Here is a 13,065-nt window from a genome sequence, read left to right on the forward strand (position 1 = left end):
GGCTAACTTAACATTTTCCTCTTGTGTTCTCAGGTCACTCCTTCCTTATGCAAGATGGGTCTGCCATGGGCAGCCCAGGTGGCTCAGTGGTTTAGCGCCACCTTTGGCCCAGGGTGGGATCCTGGAGACCGGAGATCGAGTCCCATGTCGGGCTTCCTGCATGGAGCCTGCTTCTCCCTCTGCCTGTGTCTCTGCCTCTCTCTCTGTCTCTCATGAATAAATAAATAAAATCTTAAATTTATTTAATCTCTAAATAAATAAATAAATAAATAAAATAAAACCCATCAGAATCTTGAGGGCCCTAGGCTCAGGGAGGTTAAGCAACTTGCCTGAAGCCATCCAGACTGTAAGAGGATTGAGCTCACTGTGGATGGTGTAAGGTTTAGAGGGAGAATGAAAGAGATCCTGGGCACAAAAAGCATTTATAAATGGCAAGTTGCTAGGTTCCTGTCCTCTCTTACTACTTCAGAAGTAGTCCCTCACACTTTAGTGTGAATAACCGGGGAGCCTCTGGTCTATCAGAGAAGAGTCTTGAATTCCTGGGGGACAAAGCAGGCAATATTTGCTGAGTGAATGAATGGGGGAGGCTCATTAAAATTTGATGGCGGTCCTGTTAAGAACCAGCCGGAGTCAAAGCCAAGAGTGAGACTGGTAACCATAAAAACTAGTACCCCAGATGTGAGATGGCAGCTGGAGTGACAGGCAATAAATGAGACAATTTGTCAGGGGTGATCTTGGGAGGGGAGGAAAGAGCATGAAATTATTTTCTATGTCTTGCCAGGAGACCAATTCTCCTAGGTAATAAAGGCGAGGGAACTTGAATTATTGATGCGATTTGGCCAGCAGCGATGGTAGGCACAGAACGCTCATCATCAAGAACACTGCACCCAGGCAGCAGGACTGACCACAGTGTCCAGAACTGTGGATCCCAAACCCACGTCCTCTGGGCCCAGAGAGTGGAGGGCACTGGTCCAAGACCACACAGCAAGCACTTTCCACGTTACCACTCCTGGAGCTGGCATGGCACAGCGGGGGACAACACATTTGGAGTCATGCACGCCTGCGTCTGAGTCTTGGATCCCAAGTTTATCAGCCAAGGTGACCTTCAGGGTGGTTGGGAGAGGGCTCTTGGCAGGTGAGGCTCTTTGATCCTTCACTCAGTGCCCTCTCTGTCCAGTTCCTTCTCTTGTCCACACTCCCCTTTCTCTACCGTCTCACCGAGCCACTCCCCTGGGAGTGATGGGGTGACAACACATCGCTGGAAACTGTCAACCAGAAAGGAAAGAAGCCACCTAGAATGGAAGAAGGTGAGAAGTGGAAGATCTCACTCCTGTTGGGTGTGTTTGAGGGAGGAGGCCTTGAAGGAGGGAAGCAGGGAGGGGAGGGGTCAGAGGGACATGCTTTCCCCTGCACACCTATTCATCCCCAACAAGGACGAAAGCAGTGCCATGACAGTGACCCAGCCCCTGCCATGGTCTTTGTGGAGAGGAGAAAGAAAAGCATCTACCGAGCTTGCTGGGCACAGAGCCAGGCCCTCACACATCCATCCGGGCAGAGCTCCATGCGCTGGGGTGGCCCTGACTGCCCTGACTGCCAGCCCCGCCTCCCCCACCTGGCCCAGGGAGGAGCCTTGCACCGCCTGCCTGTTCCTACTTCCTGGGGCCTCTGTTTACTGTGCCTTCATTACAGGATTAGTGGAGGGGAAATATCAACCAGGTGAGGGGCCCTTCTTTTCCCTATTGCAAGCTCCTGAATCTTCTGACGGCAAAGCTAGGGGTGGCAGGCCCTTGGGTCCCCACAGTGGCCTCCCAGAGGCTGCAGTCTGCTCTTTCTACCCTCCGGGGACCTTCAACAGTTTCTGGGAGGAGCTTCTAGTTTAGAAAAATCATTCCCTGGGCGCCTGGGTGGCTTAGTGGTTAAGTGTCTGCCTTCAGCTCAGGTTGTGGTCCTGGGGTCCTGGGATCAAGTCCTGCATCGGGCTCCCCTTAGGGAGACTGCTTCTCCCTCTGCCTATGTCTCTGCCTCTCTCTGTATCTCTCATGAATAAATAAATAAAATCTCTAAAAAAGAGAGAGAAAAATCATTCCCCCTCCTTTCTGCACTGAATGGGGCTCGGATCCCAGAGGCCAGAACATGACCCTCGCCTGGTCAAAAATGGTCACCGTGATGGGCCAAGGATGGGCACATGACCCAATTTGAGCCAGGAGAGTCAGCTCTAGAACTTTGGTTGGAACCGTCTGGAAGAAGTTCCCTTGGTGCTGGGCTTGCTAAGATCTGAGATGCGAAGTTGGAACTTGCCACCAAAGCCAGTCTAAGAACAGAAGCAATGGAGGGGAAATCAGGTGTCAGAAATGGCCAGAGTGAGTCTCACCGGCCTATGACACAGACGTCCCCTGTGCCTTTTATCACAGGGACTAAATAACACTCTCTGCCTGCCTTTTCTTTTTCTTTTTGGCCCAAGTTATTCTAGGATGGGTTTCTGTCATTTACACTTGAAAAGGCCCCAAACTCCTTTACTTCTCCAAACCCAGGGGCCGAAAGGAAGAGGACCTCACCACATCCCCTGCTTGGTGCAAGCTAGGGACTTGGGTTTTCTTTCCGGGAAGGTGGTTCCTTTTTTTCCTCCCTCCCCTATAGCTCAGAAGCTCCTGGCCCCTCACCCACCGGCTATTGTAAGGCTTCAGTGACCAGGCGAGGATCATGTTCTGGCCTCTGGGATCCGATCAAATGTCTTGATCCCTGTCTCATGCTCCGCTCCCCCCACAGCAGGCATGATTCACCCCTTTGCTCAGATGAGAAGACTGAGGCCTGGAGAGGCACGTTGACATGCACAAGTTTGAGCAGGGAACTGCAAGCAGGGCTGGAATTCCAACCCGGGACGCCTGACTCAATGTCCAGGGTCCTTCCTTCTGTCCCCCTGTGGAGAAGCCTGACACTGACTTCTTCGCTGAGATTCAACCAAAAATCTCGGCCCCATGGGGCTGGGGTCTCAGGCCCTTCCGCCCCCAGGCTGCTGGGGAGCACACCTGGGACTCCCATCCCGGGACCCTCCTCCTGAGACCTGCGCCGCACTGCCACCTGGTGGTGGCTGGTGAGAAGCACACCCTCCCAGTCGCTGTCCGAAGGGGGCTGCTCTGCGGGGGGCAGTGGGTTACACACAGGCGCGCGGGGCACTTTCTGCAAAATGGAGCCCATATTAGATTAGGGGTCCTGATATTCCTTCTCTGCTTTCAGTATCAGCCACGGCCATGTCTCTCTGCCACGTTATTTTTCTCCTTGTAGACCTTGGACACCCACAAAACGAATCACATTCTCTTTTTGCCTAGGCGGCCAGGGTGCTCAGAACCAATGTACAGTCCTCCGGATTATTAGCAACTAGATAAGACCGTGTGACAGGCATTTGGAAGAGGAACTCAATTCCTGGTTCCATGTTCCTTTCTCCGAGACTCACTTTTCTATCTTATTTCATATTCAGTTTTCTGGTCATGCTGAGCTTTATTATAAACCACTTTAACTCCCTCTTTTTTGGGGGAGAAGGGGACAAAGCAAAGTTATACATTCAGAAAGAACTTGCTTACTTTTTGCAAGCTTCAGTTCCCTCCCCTGTAAAGTGCGCACAAGTATCCCTGCCTTGAAGGGTTTTGCTTGGGTTTGAGGAGACGCGCACTCAGTTACTATAGGTGCCTACCCTATTTCCACCCCTCCACCCCCCAGGGCCCTCTGCTCTTGCCTACAGCAAGCCAGGATGCATAAGGGATCCCAAGTAGAGATCACTTTGTCCCCAGTCCCACTCTGTGATCAGCAGGCCAATTGGGTGCCCCAGCTGGAGCCTGGTGTCTGGGGTTCAGCCCCTGGCTGCCTGCTGGAGGACGTTTGGCCTCCAGAATCTCCCACCTCCTGCCTGCAGGCGCCGTGGCATTCCCAGCTGATTTGCAGAGAACCCAGATGCATCTCATAAATAAAGAATGTACTGTTCTGCAGACTGGCTGCGGCATGGCCACGTGGGGGTGGGAAAGTCTGGAATAGACAGGAGCCATGGGAGGCAGGGAGGATCGTATGGGGGCTGCTGGTCAGGGCAGGGCGACCATGAGAACCCGGGGAGCTGTACTGGGAGCAGGGTGGGGAGGCGGCTTTACGTGAGGCCAGGATCTGATGTGGATTGTTGGGACTGCATCTTGGTTCAGACACCCTCTAGCTGTGTTTCTTCAGCCTCAGTCTTCCTTGTCTGTAAAATGGCAATGACATCAATCCGTGGCACCATCGGGCTATTATCACTATTGCTTTTATTTTATTTTTAAATTTTTTTTTTAGAGTTTCTACCTATGTATTTATATAAGAGAGAGTAGGGGGAGGAGCAAGGGGAGAGGAAAAGAGGGAGAATCTCAAGCAGACTCCCCACTGAGTGAGGAGCCAGACGCAGGGCTTGATCTCATGACCTGAGCCGAAACCAGCAGACACTTAACCGACTGAGCCACCCAGTCTCCCCATAACTATTGCTTTTATAGCGTTAGGCCAGAACCAAGAACATGGCAAATGCTCCATGTTATTTGCTCCGAGCTTCCTTAGTGTCTTCCCCAAGACTTTTGTGTGGCTTCTGCTATGGGCAATGAGTGGGGTGGGATGAGGACCACAGGGATGCGAAGGAAACAGGGGGAGGTGCTCAGGGCAACAGGTGCAGGTGTTTGGAGCAAGAAGGCACAGACACAATCATCGCTCACAGGAGGTTACCAAGTGCCTGAAAGGGGGGTGCATTTCTGCGAGCATGTCAGCTTGAAGTGTCTGATTGGCTTATGAAGGAGAAGGTAAACTTTGGAAGACAGAAGGAGCTGGGGACCATGGGGACACCATGACAGGTGTGGGCTGACAGGACTGAGGGCGCCATGATTACACCATCAGCTTGGCTACCCTGGAATAGAGCCCTTGGGTAAGTCACTTTTCTTACCCCGTCTCTGTTTTCCTATCTACGAGATGGTTATCCAGAACTGCAGTGTTTTAAGCTGCGGTTTAGTTATTCTTTGGACAAACATACACTGCGGGCCTCCTATGTGTTGGACCCTCTGCCAAGCCCCGGTGATGCCACGGTGGCAAAACAGAGCGGTTTTCTCCCACGGGGCATCTCATAGATTGGCTGTGGAATGTGCATGGGTCCCACCGACAAGCAAACAGATCTGTGCAATCCCAAACTGAAATCAGCCCTAAAGGAGAGGGACATGGGTGAGCCAGGGAGTGTGTGTAACTAATGGGCTCGACTTCCACCCAGCGGTCAGAGGAGGCTTCCCAGAGATGATGAGGCCGCCAGGCAGGGCTGGGCTGGGAGGTGTGAGGCCGGAGCAGGAGCCTGGTGAGGGACAAATGCAGAGAGTCGACAGGGGCCAGGCCAAGGTGGGGATCTTGCTTTGCTTCCTGAGACCTGTGGGGCATCACCGGCTGTGTGGGGGAGCCTTGAAGTCAGCTTTGCAGTTCCAGAGTCTTCTGGCTGGGGTGAGGGGGTCAAATTGGGGGGGTGGGCTGCAACGGAAGCTGGACATCCCAGGAGGGGATGGTGGAGGCAGAGACCGCAGTGACATGGGGTGCAGTGAGGATGACTTGGTGGATTGTTCATGAGGATATGCTGACAGGACTGAGGGCGCCTTGGATCTGGGGGTGAGGGGGCATGGCTCCCCTCAAGTGTCGGGGGTCCTTGTAAAGTCTTCTGCGGGGCTTGTCTGGCTGCCAGCATCTGCCCATAAAGGGGAAGAGAGGAGGTGGGAGGGCGGGGAGGGCGGGGAGGATAGGGAGGCTGCGGTGCTGGCGGCTGGATGAGGTCTGTGCCTTTTTCTGGCAGCAGCAGTGAGTGGCTGGCTGGCTGCAGCACCTGCTGGGGCGGCTGGGAGGGCTGGGAAGCAGGTGCGGGGCGTCTGGAGGGGGTCTGTTTGCAGATGGATAACGAGATGGGATGGATGACAGCAACACACACTCTGCCCCCCTTCTCTGTTGTCTGGACACAAAAGCCAAGACAAAGGAGCATTGGGGACGCAGGACACAGTGCACACAGGCAGGCCCATAGAGCAGACACATGCTGGAGACAAAGGAGAGGCCCCCGGGCAGAGGCAGAGGCAGGCCCACGCAGAACAAGGGGTGCAGAAGCAGGGAAGTCTCCCTTGACCTTGGGCAAGGCCTCCTTGTTTCCGGGCCTTGCTCTGGGTCCTGTGTGAGGAGGCTGGGGGAGACCAGGGGACCCCAACTTTGCCAGTCCCATCAGACTCTTTCTTAAAGGAAAACAGGTCATGGACTCTACAAATTCAAGGGTACACTTTCAGGTTGTGAGGATGATAAAGGAAGCGACCATGAACGTGGGGCGGGGTCGACACTGGCCTGTGTTTAGTCAATTCAACAGCATCTTCGTACATGGGGAAGAGAGTAGTGGGGTTTGTGGACTTCCTAGGGCCCCCTTCCAATGACTTCCCCTAAGGCCCCCTTCCAAAGACTTCCCCAGAGTACGAAGCTCCAGGCCTTTGTGAATCTCTAGTGGCCCGTCCAACAGAGAGAGATAGAGAGAGCCAGAATTTACTGAAGCCATGAGTGGGCTATGTGTTTTCCCCACTCTGATCACTGAAGTCTCCTAAAAGCCTTCCAAAGAGGTTATTCCATTTTACAGAATGTACTGAGGCCCAGAGGGGCAAAGTCCCTTGCCCAGAGTCACGTGGGGAGTAAGAGGCGGGAGTGAGATTCAAACTCAGGTCTGCCCGTTGGATGTCCTTGTCTTTGCTGACAGGAAGGCAGAGAAAGGCAGCAAGACAAAGAGTGAGTTGGCGCGGGGTCTGACAGTCCCTAGTGGGCTCTTTCATACTTCTGCAGACAGCTGGGGAAACAGGGATGCTTGCTGGTGTTGTTCGGACACCTAGATACAGCTGTGCCTGAAACCAGTGTAGCTCTGGACTCGTTTCTGCTCGAACGAGTTGAAACTGAAAAGATCCTGAAAAGAATACAGATGATAGAGTTATTCTTGTGATGTTCCTATTCTTGTGATTTTTCAGCTCTCAATACCAGGTACAGCATCTGGCATTTGCTCAGCCTTTTCTTGATCTCCAAGGCTAGTTGGGTCACTCATATTTACTCCCATTAGCTGCTCAGTCTTCCTCCCTTACAGCATTGGTCATAGTGACTTCTACTTGCAAAGTAGCTTGTCTCTGTCCCAGGCTAGGCCCGGTTGGCACGTAGTGGGTGGAACCTTCTCAAACCGGGGAGGTTTGTTAGGCCTGGCATGGGCTCTGCTGGGTGAGATTGTGCAGTGAGTGGGTGATGGGGCAATGAATGATCCACTGTCCCCTGTGACAGATGTCCCCTTGACTGACACCTGGTGGCCCCTGAGACTCCCTGCTGATGGCAGCCTGGAGGTGGTGAGGGGTGGAAGCACAAGGAGCATCCTTTAATCACAACAGGTAAGAAGAGCTGGTGGTTAACTACCCTGGCGTCCTTGGACTCACGTGGGATGACTCAGGTGTGTCCCACTTGGACACAGGCTCCCAGAGGACCTCGGTAAGATGGGGTCCTAGTTGCCCACAACACCCAGCTCCTTATTATGGACTGAATTGTGGCCCCCCACCCCAAATTCATATGTTGAAGCTCTAATCCCCAAGGTGACTCTATTTGGAGATGGAGCGTTTATAGGGGTCATTAAGATTAAATGTGGTCATAAGAGTGGGGTCTTAATCCAACAGGACTGAGGTCCTTATAAGAAGAAGAGATGGGATTCCCATGTATAGAGGAAAGACCATATGAGGATGTAGCAGGAAGACAACCATGGAAAGAGGCCTCAGGAGAAAGCAATCCCGAAGGCACCTTGACCGTGGACTTTCAGCCTTCAAAATGGTGAGATCACGAAATCTAGTTTGTAAACCACCTAGTCTGTGGTATTTTGTTATGGCAGCCACAACAGACTAAGACATGCCTTAACGCACCTCTTCTGGCTTTCTTCTCTTCACTATCTCTAACTAATGCTTCCTCGGATCATCTCCCAAATTAACCACTTGCGCTTGAACCCCTGTGTCAGGGTCTGGGAAAGTCCAGGCTAATACACCTGTCCACGCCTTATCCAGTGGGGACACGTGAAGGGAGCCACTGGAGGCAGGACAGAGATAAGATCCTGAGGAACACTGAACTCTAGTCTTCTGTGGAACTGATCCTGAACCAGCGACGTCCCTCTGCAACTAAGGCAGGGATTAACTGCTGCTGTGCATGCCAGGGCAGGTGAACGGACCCCCCAGAGTGACCTCCGCAAGGTGACTGGGGCGGGGGGGGGGGGGTGTCATTGTTCTTCAGCTGACTGTGGGGAAGGCACGTCCTTCCCAGGGAGAAGATGGGATGAGCATAAATGCAGATGGGTTTTTCAAGATTCTGAGTGAGGGTTCTAGAATCAGACAGTGACTGGGTGTGAATCTTAGCTCTGCCACTTTCTAGCTGGCTGACCTTGGGTAAATCACTTCCTCTCTCTGAGCCTCACTTTCCTTATCAGATGATATCCACACTCCCTCAGAGGGTGTTAGGCTGGAATGTAGATAAAGCACTTGGAACAGTGTCAAGAAAGTGGACAAGGGGTCAAGTTCATTGCATTTAAAGGTGATTCCAGGGGCCAGGAGAATGCCATGGCTGTGGGGGATTGTTGAAAGGCACATTCTTTCTAGGACATGTCAAACGCAGCTCTCCTCTGCGATAAGGTGCTTCCCCCTGCATTCAGGGAGCCCCACCCTCACCCTGGATGAGGATGGCTGCTTTGAGGACTCAGAACAAAATTTTTTATCTGGGTGGGACAGAGAGCTGCTTGCTCAGGGAACAGCTGTCAGAGAAGAGCTCCCCTGAGGCTGTGATGGATGCACACAGTCTTGGTCAATAACAGAGGTTGAGGGCAGACTAAATCTTTTCCCTGCAGCCCTTCCTCAGGGGGCGCGGCAGGTGTGGCCAAGCAGAAAGGTGGTGATAGTGCTGCTGCTGCTGCTGCTGCTGCTGCTGCTGGGGTCTGTGTGATTAGTTTGGGTAACAAGGTAAAGAAACTCACATTGTCACTAACTCTAGAACCCCCTGACTGCATGCATTGGGACAGTATAAAAAGGAATGAGGCACAGAGAGTCATATTTCCCAAAAAACTGGAAAGAGAGACTCTAACAAATCCTTGTTCACTCATGTTCATGGTGGCATGACTCACAACCATCAAAAGATGGAAACCACGCAAATCCGGACAAATGGGTAAGCAAAGTGTGCTATATTCATATGCTGGAATGGTATTCAGGGGTAGAAAGGAATGGAATACTGAGTGGCACCTACTACAGCGTGGATAAACCACAAAAGCATTCTACTGAGTGGAAAGAAGCTGGAACCCAAATGACAAATGTTGTATGATCCCATTTATAGAAAGTAAGCAAAAGAGGTAAATCCAGGGCAGCCCCGGTGGCCCAGCGGGTTAGCGCCACCTTCAGCCTAGGGTGTGATCTTGGGGACCCTGGATCGAGTTCCATGTCGAGCTCCCTGCATGGAGCCTGCTTCTCCCTCTGCCTGTGTCTCTGCCTCTCTCTTTCTCTCTGTCATGAATAAATAAATAAAAAATTTTAAAAAAGAGGTAAATCCATAAAAAGAAGGCAGATTAGTGGTTGCCAGCAGCTGTGGGGAGGGGACGATGGGGAGTAACTGGTCAATGGGTGTGGGGTATATTAGGGTGACGATTGTGTCTGGGAACTAGACAGAGGTGGTGGGCACACACTGTGAATATTCTTCTCAGCTTCTGTGCCTTGATTAACACAACTAAAAGGCAGCTTGATGAATGGGAGAAGATACTTACACATGACATGTCCAATAACAGATTAGTCTTCAAAATGCATGAAGAACTGATGCAGCTCAATACCCAAAAAACAGGTAATCCAATTGAAATGGGCAAAAGGCATGAACAGACATTTCTCCAAAGAAGACACCCAGGTGGCCAACAGAAACATGAAGTGGTGCTCAACACCATTTCCTCATCACCAGGGAAGTGCAAATCAAAACCATAATGAGGTATCACCTCACACCTGTCAGAATGGCTAAAACCAGAAACACAGGACACAGCAGATGTTGGCGAGGATGTGGAGGAAAGGAGGATCCTCGTGCACTGTTGGTGGGGATGCGAACTGGTGCAGCCACTGTGGAAAACAACATGGAGACTCCTCAAAAAGTTAAAAATAGGACTAGCTACCCTGTGATCCAGGAATCGCATTCCTGGGTATTTACCCCCCAAACAGAAAAACTCAAATTCAAAGGGATACCTGCACTCCTGTGTTAATACCGGCATTATTTACAATAGCGTAACTATGGAAACAGCCCTTGTCCACTGACTGACAAACGGATAAAGAAGATGTGGTACATAAACAGGAATATTACTCGGCCATCAAAAGAATGAGATCCTGCCATTTGCAACAACAGGGAGAGAGCTAGAGTGTATTAGGCTGAGTGAAATAAGTCAGAGAAAGACAAATATCATATGATCTCACTGATATGTGGAATTTAAGAAACAAAACAAGCAAAGGAAAAAGAGAGAGAGAGAGAGAAGCCAAGAAACAGACTCTTAACTACGGAAGACAAACTGTTGGTTACCAGAGAGGGGTGGTGAGGGGATGGGGGAAATAGGGGATGGGATTAAAGCATACACTTATCATGATGAAAAAAAAATTGGGATCCCTGGGTAGCTCAGCGGTTTAGCGCCTGCCTTTGGCCCAGGGTATGACCCTGGAGACCCGGAATCTAGTCCCACATCGGGCTCCCTGCAGGGAGCCTGTTTCTCACTCTGTGTCTCTGCCTCTCTCTCTCTGTGTCTCTCATGAATAAATAAAATCTTAAAAAAAAAAGAAGCTACTCCTTTAAAAAAAATATTTACAAGACAAGAAAACAAAGTGGTTAGTTTTATACTATGTGAACTTCAACTAAAAAGTCCCCAACAGGTATGGTGGGGGACATGAGTGCTCAGCGGTACCCAGTGTACCGATGGGACTCGCAGCTGGGACCCTGGCCTCTGGGGCACCTGGTTTCTCCAGGAGCTGCTTTAGGGATAAAGAGAACCCTGTCTCTACCCCCGCTTCTGGACATGTTACCATTATCAGAATTCCCTGGAATGCTTGGGCTGAGTGGCACTGCCATGAGCCAAAGAATCTTGCTTGTGCATCCTTGTGGGAATGGGTGAGCAACCTGGTCCAGTTTAAAGGAGCAAAGTTGATTCCCAAGTGGATCCTCTGAGATGTATGATGGCGCCTCCTCCCATTGCCATGGCAACCAACACTCCATCATACGAGGCTCAGGCCATTTTCAAGAGAGGCAGAAGAGAGAACATTGACACTTCTCTTTGGGGTTCCATCTGGTGTTCTTATCGGCTTGTGGGTTCTTGGGGCCCGAGTTAGCTCTGTAAATGTCACCTGGAAGACTGGAGTTCCTGGCAAGACGGGGTGAGGATGACATTTACCATTTTGGGGTGTGCTCGGCAAGGTCCCGGGCCTCCCCACAGGATAAGGTGAGAGGCAGAGTTACATTGATGGGGAGGCAAGAAGGGTGCCAGCTCTAGCTATCAAACTGGATGTGAATCCCAAAGGAGGTGGTACCAGTGCCCTGAGACTGCAGGATGAAGAAGGCTCTGTGGGTTTCCAACCCACCCCAGGAAAAGGGAGGATTTTTGCTCACCACAAAGGCACTCAACAGGTAGACAGAAAGAGGGCATAGGATCAGCGGAGCCCCCAGGACAGCTAGTTTGGGCTCCCCATGATAAGGAAATGTGCTGTGTTATAGGACTGGGGCAGAGGACAGCCAGGCGGGTTCAGGCTGTCTTTTGTGTCTGCTGGACATGGGTTCTGACCCCTCCTTGTGTTATTCAGTTCATGGCTCACCCTGAGTCCACCTGAGTTAGATGGTCCCCTCACAGTGAGCCCCCAGTAGCTTCTCATGATCATTTCTTTTGCCTGCCACCCTCCCTACCCGCACCCCTTCTCTCAATGCTCTCCTTGAAAAGATATCCCTAGAATGAAACATACTTGGAAATAGGACCACAGGCTCATTGTTGTTCATCTTTTTTTTTTTTTAAAGATTTTATTTATTTATGAGAGACATAGGCAGAGGGAGAAGCAGGCTCCAATGCAGGGAGCCCGATGTGGGACTTGATCCTGGGACTCCAGGATCATGCCCTGAGCTGAAGGCAGAGGCTCAACTGCTGAGCCACCCAGGCATCCCTCATTATTGTTCATCTTTAAGAAGCCCCAGGGAAAAAGAGAAGTGTTGAAGATCTGGAAACAGACAAGTGACTTGATTTTTTTTTTTTTAATCCAAATGGATATTGGAAATGATAGGCTGATACTCAGGAGAATTTGAGAACAGATTACAAAACGAGTGACTTGGGAATACTTTAAAAAAATCTTCCTGAAAAAAAAAAAAAGTCTTCCTTTTGTTTGTGGTCTGGGGATCCAGGGGAAAGTAGTAGACCTGATAACTGCAATATTTTGGCTGCGTCCTCTGGGCAATGCTGTGACCACACCCCATCTTGCCTTTTCTCTAGCTGTTCCACATGAGTCTTACTTCTCTGCAAGGATTGCTAGCTCTGTCAGTGCCGGGGCAGTATCTGGGACCTCCTCTGGGATCTTCAGGGTTCCCACAATGTCCTTGGGCTGGGTACATTGGCAAAATGCTATAGGTTTGTCGAGCGGGATTTGGATTTCCTGGAGACCAAAGCAGGGGTGGAGGGTAGCATCCGAGGAGGAGATGGACAATGTGGAAGACAGCCTGCAAATGTGGAACCTCAAGTGGTCAGTTCAAATCCTGCCTGGGTCCCCTACTGTGGCTGTGGGCAGCTCTCACAGCCTCTCTGAGTCTTAATGTCCTTATCTGAGCAATGAAAATGATAAATGACAAACAGAGAAGTGTAAAAATTAAATGGCATTATAATAATAAAAATATAAATAATTTTTTATATTATAAAAAATTATAGCATTATAATAATAAAAATTATGTTTTGAGCCTTTAAGTGCCAGGCACTGTGCTAAGCTGCCCTCTGCCCGCATTTCCACATTTAACCCACATAACCCT

The sequence above is a fragment of the Canis lupus genome, chromosome 26 (genome assembly GCF_011100685.1).
Source record: "Canis lupus familiaris isolate Mischka breed German Shepherd chromosome 26, alternate assembly UU_Cfam_GSD_1.0, whole genome shotgun sequence".
In the NCBI taxonomy this organism is placed as follows: domain Eukaryota; kingdom Metazoa; phylum Chordata; class Mammalia; order Carnivora; family Canidae; genus Canis; species Canis lupus.